Below are 7,526 nucleotides of genomic sequence, written 5' to 3'. Positions count from 1 at the left end.
AATTATGATTGTGAAGTTCAATGCAACCATGTACGAGAAAGTTATATGCTTTACTCGAGTTTTAATTCTGCTAGTGTGTAGTAAATTTATGAGTTATGTAGTAGAATATTGAATTATCACTTGTTACGTTATTTGTTTGGCTTTCAGTTAACTTTTTTGTATCAGTGCTGTTGAAGTGATATTTTCATGATACTGGATATTATGCACACCGAATTGCAGTAACCTATAACTTCATACATGGACTCCTTCGCGTATAAATTTATATAAAGCCTATGTACCGTTTATAAAGTTGTCTGGTAGTTTTTGAGAATGTCGCAAAGTATATCTTCATTTAAAGGAAGGGTCTATTGACAGGAATTTAATTAAAGTGTGGGCTATAGGGATATCAATATATGGCAGTTCAATTATTTGACAGTTATTTGAGTGCAGTCATTGTGTGTTGAATTCATGGGAATAAGGACATGTGGTATTATGTGAGGTTAAGTTATTGAGAGTGTAACAGTAGTGTGGGAAAAATAGACCTTAAATCTATGCTATCATTCATTTACTGTGTAAATGGTGCAACAACATCAGCCCATTTTATTGTGGATTAGTGCAAAAGTTGAACATTATATGGCCAAATTCATGCAAAAAGTAATAAATATTCAACATTGTAATAGATACTAATCATTAAATGTGTTAATAGATTACCCACTGTAGGATGTGAATCAATACGGTGAAGCCTAATGAAAATGACCACATACAATTTATAATCTGATATTATTGTGATGAGCATTGCTTTTCGCAGGCATTACCTGTCCTTCCTATGCAAACTATTTCCAAGGTTGTTCCTATTATTTCTGCCATTTTTTCAGGTTGAACTATGATGAGCTAGTCAGGTGAAGCAGCAACAAAATAAAAATGTACTCATGAAAGCATTTGAACTGTGGAATGACTGCTGGATAAATTAAGGAAGCAAGTGACCGTCTTATGAGGAATACTGCCTAAGTCTTGGAAGCTGTTTCATAAGTACACAGGTGTAAGTAGATGTTTTTTTCCATTGTCCTCCCTTGCAATAGCAAAATATTGTTATAAATTTATAACATATTACCAAGGTTGTTTTTATCATTATTGCCATCCTTCTAGGTTGAATGGTCTATGGTCAGTTGAAGCGTGTACATATTACTCATGAGAGCTGGTAAAATCATTGGAATTGTAGAATTTTGCTGGATAATTTAAGGACAATGTGACAGTTTCCTGGGGGAACATTATTGAAAGAAGTCATAGATGCTGTTCCACAACCATAAAGGTGTAAGTAGATGTATTTTTTCATCCAGTCCTTCCCTTGCTACATATTTCCATGGTTGTTCTTTTAATTCTAATAATTCTTCTAGGTTGATATATGATCCATGGTCAGGTGAAGTGTGAACATGTTACTTATGAGAGCTGGTAAAATCATTTGAATTGTAGAATGTAGATAGAGAAATTAAGGAAGCAAGTGAGAGTCTTATGGGGAACATTGTCGGAAAAGTTTATGAAGCTGTCTCATAACCACACATGTGTAAGTAGGTGCATTTTTTCATCTTGTGTTCCGTTGCAACATATTCCCAATGGTGTTCATATCATTATTATCATTCTTCTAGGTTGAATTATGATCTATGGTCAGTTGAGGCATTAACACGGTATTCATGAGAGATGGTGAAATCAGTTGAATTATGGAATGATGGCAGGAGAATTTAAGGAAGAAGTTGGTTGCCTCATGAGGATTATTTATTAAAAAAATGGTAAGTCATGTAAGAGAATTAGAACTTGTTTCAATAATGTTAATGTGCACATTTTTCCCACCCTTTTATAGGCTACAAAATATTTTTGTAGGATTAGTTTGGGAACTGGGTAGTATTTAGTAATGGCATGAGCTAGCTTGTGTTATTTGAGAATATGATACCTTATACGTATATTGCTATGAACAGCCTTTCATATAGCTGGCAAATGCTGAATGACATGTTAACTTTATTCTCATGTTTGGTTAATATGTGAGATTTTACAACCTGTGAAAGTTATGTAGCATGTATTGTTTCAAATAGTCTTTGTAATTCTATTTCAGGTGTACAAGGATTTTATTTGGATCTTACATCAGGGAGAATATCAGTTTATTTTAAGAAGTTGATGACTTTAAGTATGGAATTGCTGGCATTTGGTATACTTTTTATAATGGTTTTTATATGTTGTGTTTTCTAGCAGCCTGGTGCAATGGTTATTGATGAACTACTTGAAGAACAGTTATTCTTATTCCAGGATGATAATATGCATATTATAACTATCCCTCTTAATGATCAGTGCACACTCATATGACTTTAGTGAATATAGATACAGTTTTGTGATTAACTTAACCGTGGAGATTGTAGTGAATTATAATATAAGAATGTGATTATGATGAGCCTGGATGATTTATTTCTCTCTCCATCAATGCAACATTATTAGTATAGTTTGACTGCATATTGAGATGCACCATATCTTTCCTTTCGGGGTTATCTCCTGCATTTAGCTCGGTATTAATCATTTCGTTTCATTTAATACCCATTATGTCTGCACCCCACCCTGTATCTATAGTGCATTTCAACCCATAATATATCCATTAAAATTAACACATGAGCGAGGTATTCTACTGGATTTGTAAAACTACTTCCTACAATTTAACAGGCTTTATGCTTCAGTTATTTACATCCATGATTGTCTTGTCATTGTTAATTGTCTGAGTCTAATTGCTCAATTTGGAATGCATTTGCTCCGTGCAGCATTTGCTGACTTAAAATCAGTGATTGAGTTTGGAATCCATCCTATTCTAATTAATGTTCTGATGTATATTCATTTATTGCAGTTATTTGTAAAATCTTTAATGTACCTAAAGGCTCACCTGAGTGCACACTGACATCACTGTGTCAGATTGTTTGCCGTGATTCTTGGAATATTTGCATGCGGATTATTCTAGTATTACATTCATTATTGGGATTGGCAATATTTACAATTTCTACCTAATTAACATAGGCCTCAACTTTAGACAATTAATAAGCATTCAATGAGAGTTTATTATTATCATATGGACATGTTATCACTTTCCTAGGTTCCTTTGTCATCTATGGTTTGGTGAATGGTGAACATGTTAGCCATGAGAGTTGTTAAATGATTTGAAGAATGGAATAACATCTGTGTTAACTATGGGAGCAAGTGAGTCTCATTCGGAACATTGTGGAAACAGTCTATGAAGATGAATGATTGGCAAGCATGAGTAAGTAGGTGCATTTTTCATTTGTCTTGCCTTTTCGAAATGTATCCAAGGATGTCCTTATAATTATTTTCTTTCTTCTAGGTTGATCTGTCTTCAATGGTGGAGCAAATGAGATACCCATCAGGGACATTGCTTTAGGAAAATCTTAGTATTTTTGACCTGTGGGGATGGTGAAGTCTGATTATCTTTGGTAACGTTGGTGAAGTAAGTTTGATAAGCTGTCTCTAATCTGTCTCTTAAGTTAGATAAAATCAGGGCAAAGCTGTTATAATGCAAGTATATAATGCAATGCAAATTATAATGCAATGCTGGTATATGCTATTGGAGTATATGAGGCCTTATGCATTGCTGTGAACTTGTCATTTTGCAGGCATATGGTAATGGTGAATGGCATTTCAACTTTATTTTACATATTTGGATAATGTGTGAGACTACTGCAATCTGCAATCCTTGGAAATTATGTAATATGTACTGTTTCCGATGGTCTTTTTAATTGTATTTCAGGTTTGCAAGGATTTTATTAGGATCTTACATCAGGAGGAATATCAGTATATTTAGAAGTTGATGATTTTAAGTATGGAATTGATGTTTAGTACAATCCATTTATTTTAAGATATTATTCTATGAACTACAAACACAATTACATAGTTCTGATTTTTTCGGGATCATGGTTTAAGTGTTGTTGGGTATTCTATACACTGACCTATAATGATAACTTGGATGAACATAACTTTTTCCTTTTGAATGTTGATTTCCCATGAACATACTTGTGCATCTCAAATTGAATGGTTTGTTCAATTAATTACATTGTTAACTCTTCGGTTTACTTTGTCTCATGGTATTTATATGTTATGTTTTCTAGCAGCCTGGTGCAGTGGATAATCATGAAATATTTGAAAAACTGTTCTTCTTAATCCGGGACAGGATACTATGCATTAAGTGGCAGGCTGGATTTGTAATCCTGAGGGTGATACCTGTTGTGTGGACCTTACTGCTACATTTGCCAGCATTAGCAAAATCATCATTCCTTAAAGTCTAGACATTATGGCAGTGCACCTTTAAATGGATGTTTTAAAAGCCTTAAATTATGTGCATCTGTTTTGAAATTAGTTTGATCAAATTGTACTACTATTTCAACAAAATTATATTTTATTTATTCTGGAAAAATATTCTATTGCCCATGACTTTCTGTTTTAATGATCAAACATTACTTTATATGACTGTAATTGTAAATAGTTATGTGATTTACTGAACTGTGGAGATTGTAGTGAATTTTATTATAATATAAGGATGTGATTACGATGTGCCAGCTTTTTTTATTTCTATCCAGCAATTCATCTCAATAAGTATTTTAATTGTTAATGGTCTGGGTGTAATTTGGAATGCATTTGCTCTGTGCTGAATTAAATGCAGTTGCAGTCAGATTATTTGTCATGATTCTTAGAAAATTGGTAAGCAGATGGTTCTAGTATTACATACATGATTTGGAGTAGCAATGTTAATAAATTCACAACCCTCTTAGATCAGTCATCCTATTGCTTGGTTTGGGCATTTTTCGAGAGTCGAACCAAGGTCCTCAGACTAAAATACCGCCATATAATATAATTTTAATAATTTAATTTTTATTTAATAAAATAATAAAAGTATTATCAGGTATGCTATAATTTCCTATAACCTTGGGAGATTTCATGAATCTAACTTCATAAATGAAGGAATGAAACATGGTTCCTTGTACCTATTCACCCGGATCGCTGAAGACAATTTTTGTTGTGTGGGTTGGGGATTTTTTCAGAGTTGAACCGAGATCTTCAGGGTCGAAAACCGCCCTTATTACCTAGTATAATGTAATTAACTATGATCGTGGAAAATTCCATGCACCGGACTTCCTAATTAAGGAAGTGAGACATGGTTCCTTGTACCTATACACACGGAGCGCTGTAGAACGAATGTTTTTTTCGCTTGGCTTGTAAATTTTTCCAGAGTCGAACCGAGGTCGTCAGACTAAAAACCGCCCATGTTATCAAGTATACTATAATTTCCTATGACCTTGGGAGATTTCATGAATCTAATTTCATAAATAAAGGAATAAAACATGGTTCCTTGTACCTATGCACCCGGAGCGCTGAAGTAAGAAAATTTTTGTCGCGTGGGTTGACAATTTTTCTAGAGTCGAACCGAGGTCTTCAGTGTCAAAAACTACCCGTGTTCGCAAGTATATTATAATTATCTATGACCATGGAAAATTTCATGTACCAGACTTCCTAAATAAGGAAGCAAGACATGGTGCCTTACAACCCATGCATCCAGAGCGCTGCAGTGCGAAATTTATTTTTCCCGTGAGTTGACAATTTTTCTAGAGTCGAACCGAGGTCTTCAGTGTCAAAAACTGCCCGTGTTCGCAAGTATATTATAATCATCTATGACCATGGAAAATTTCATGTACCAGACTTCCTAAATAAGGAAGCAAGACATGGTGCCTTACAACCCATGCATCCAGAGCGCTGCAGTGCGAAATTTATTTTTCCCGTGATTTGACAATTTTTCTAGAGTCGAACCGAGGTCTTCAGTGTCAAAAACTGCCCGTGTTCGCAAGTATATTATAATCATCTATGACCATGGAAAATTTCATGTACCAGACTTCCTAAATAAGGAAGAAAGACATGGTGCCTTACAACCCATGCATCCAGAGCGCTGCAGTGCGAAATTTATTTTTCCCGTGAGTTGACAATTTTTCTAGAGTCGAACCGAGGTCTTCAGTGTCAAAAACTGCCCGTGTTCGCAAGTATATTATAATCATCTATGACCATGGAAAATTTCATGTACCAGACTTCCTAAATAAGGAAGCAAGACATGGTGCCTTACAACCCATGCATCCAGAGCGCTGCAGTGCGAAATTTATTTTTCCCGTGAGTTGACAATTTTTCTAGAGTCGAACCGAGGTCTTCAGTGTCAAAAACTGCCCGTGTTCGCAAGTATATTATAATCATCTATGACCATGGAAAATTTCATGTACCAGACTTCCTAAATAAGGAAGAAAGACATGGTGCCTTACAACCCATGCATCCAGAGCGCTGCAGTGCGAAATTTATTTTTCCCGTGAGTTGACAATTTTTCTAGAGTCGAACCGAGGTCTTCAGTGTCAAAAACTGCCCGTGTTCGCAAGTATATTATAATCATCTATGACCATGGAAAATTTCATGTACCAGACTTCCTAAATAAGGAAGCAAGACATGGTGCCTTACAACCCATGCATCCAGAGCGCTGCAGTGCGAAATTTATTTTTCCCGTGAGTTGACAATTTTTCTAGAGTCGAACCGAGGCCTTCAGTGTCAAAAACTGCCCGTGTTCGCAAGTATATTATAATTATCTATGACCATGGAAAATTACATGTACCAGACTTCCTAAATAAGGAAGAAAGACATGGTGCCTTACAACCCATGCATCCAGAGCGCTGCAGTGCGAAATTTATTTTTCCCGTGAGTTGACAATTTTTCTAGAGTCGAACCGAGGTCTTCAGTGTCAAAAACTGCCCGTGTTCGCAAGTATATTATAATCATCTATGACCATGGAAAATTTCATGTACCAGACTTCCTAAATAAGGAAGAAAGACATGGTGCCTTACAACCCATGCATCCAGAGCGCTGCAGTGCGAAATTTATTTTTCCCGTGATTTGACAATTTTTCTAGAGTCGAACCGAGGTCTTCAGTGTCAAAAACTGCCCGTTTTCGCAAGTATATTATAATCATCTATGACCATGGAAAATTTCATGTACCTGACTTCCTAAATAAGGAAGCAAGACATGGTGCCTTACAACTCATGCATCCAGAGCGCTGCAGTGCGAAATTTATTTTTCCCGTGATTTGACAATTTTTCTAGAGTCGAACCGTGGACCATAGACTCAAAATACAGACGTATCATAAATTTCCATTTTATTAACTATTTATAAAAAAAATTTCATGTCCCTGCATCGATTACGTTGTGAGATAACCGTGTTCCCTTTTACCTATGTCTCCCATTTAAATGCACGTAAAATTTGAATTCCCGCCGCGCTTGAGAATCAAGATGGCGGATTACATTGGTCAAGTGCGTGACACGACCTGGCTTTTACCGACCTTGGGGATCAGCGCCACTGAGGCATTGCGTTTTTTTTTGTACATTCTTCTACATCGTCCGCTCTCGAGTCAGACACCTACTGCCTGGCCGAGAGCGAGCATGCGCACAGTCGTGACACACAATGTTAAAAAGTGTAGACAGCGTAGC

At 35.8% G+C, this 7,526-nt stretch overlaps 1 long non-coding RNA gene across 7 annotated transcripts; it reads left to right on the top strand.

Annotated features, from left to right (window-relative positions):
- Window positions 1-1,727: 1,727 nt before the first annotated feature.
- On the top strand, window positions 1,728-4,230 carry LOC124170819. 7 transcript variants are annotated; one of them, XR_006867595.1, is made up of 3 exons: window positions 1,728-1,763; window positions 3,101-3,265; window positions 3,347-3,643. It is a non-coding gene; the product is annotated as an uncharacterized LOC124170819 (long non-coding RNA). The 7 variants fall into 7 exon arrangements; XR_006867592.1 differs by lacking the exon at window positions 1,728-1,763 and adding an exon at window positions 2,117-2,155; XR_006867593.1 differs by lacking the exon at window positions 1,728-1,763 and adding an exon at window positions 2,136-2,176.
- Window positions 4,231-7,526: the final 3,296 nt, after the last annotated feature.

The sequence above is a fragment of the Ischnura elegans genome, chromosome X, assembly GCF_921293095.1.
Source record: "Ischnura elegans chromosome X, ioIscEleg1.1, whole genome shotgun sequence".
NCBI lineage: Eukaryota > Metazoa > Arthropoda > Insecta > Odonata > Coenagrionidae > Ischnura > Ischnura elegans.
Note: the sequence above shows the minus strand (reverse complement) of the source record. Positions and strands in the feature narration are given on the sequence as shown.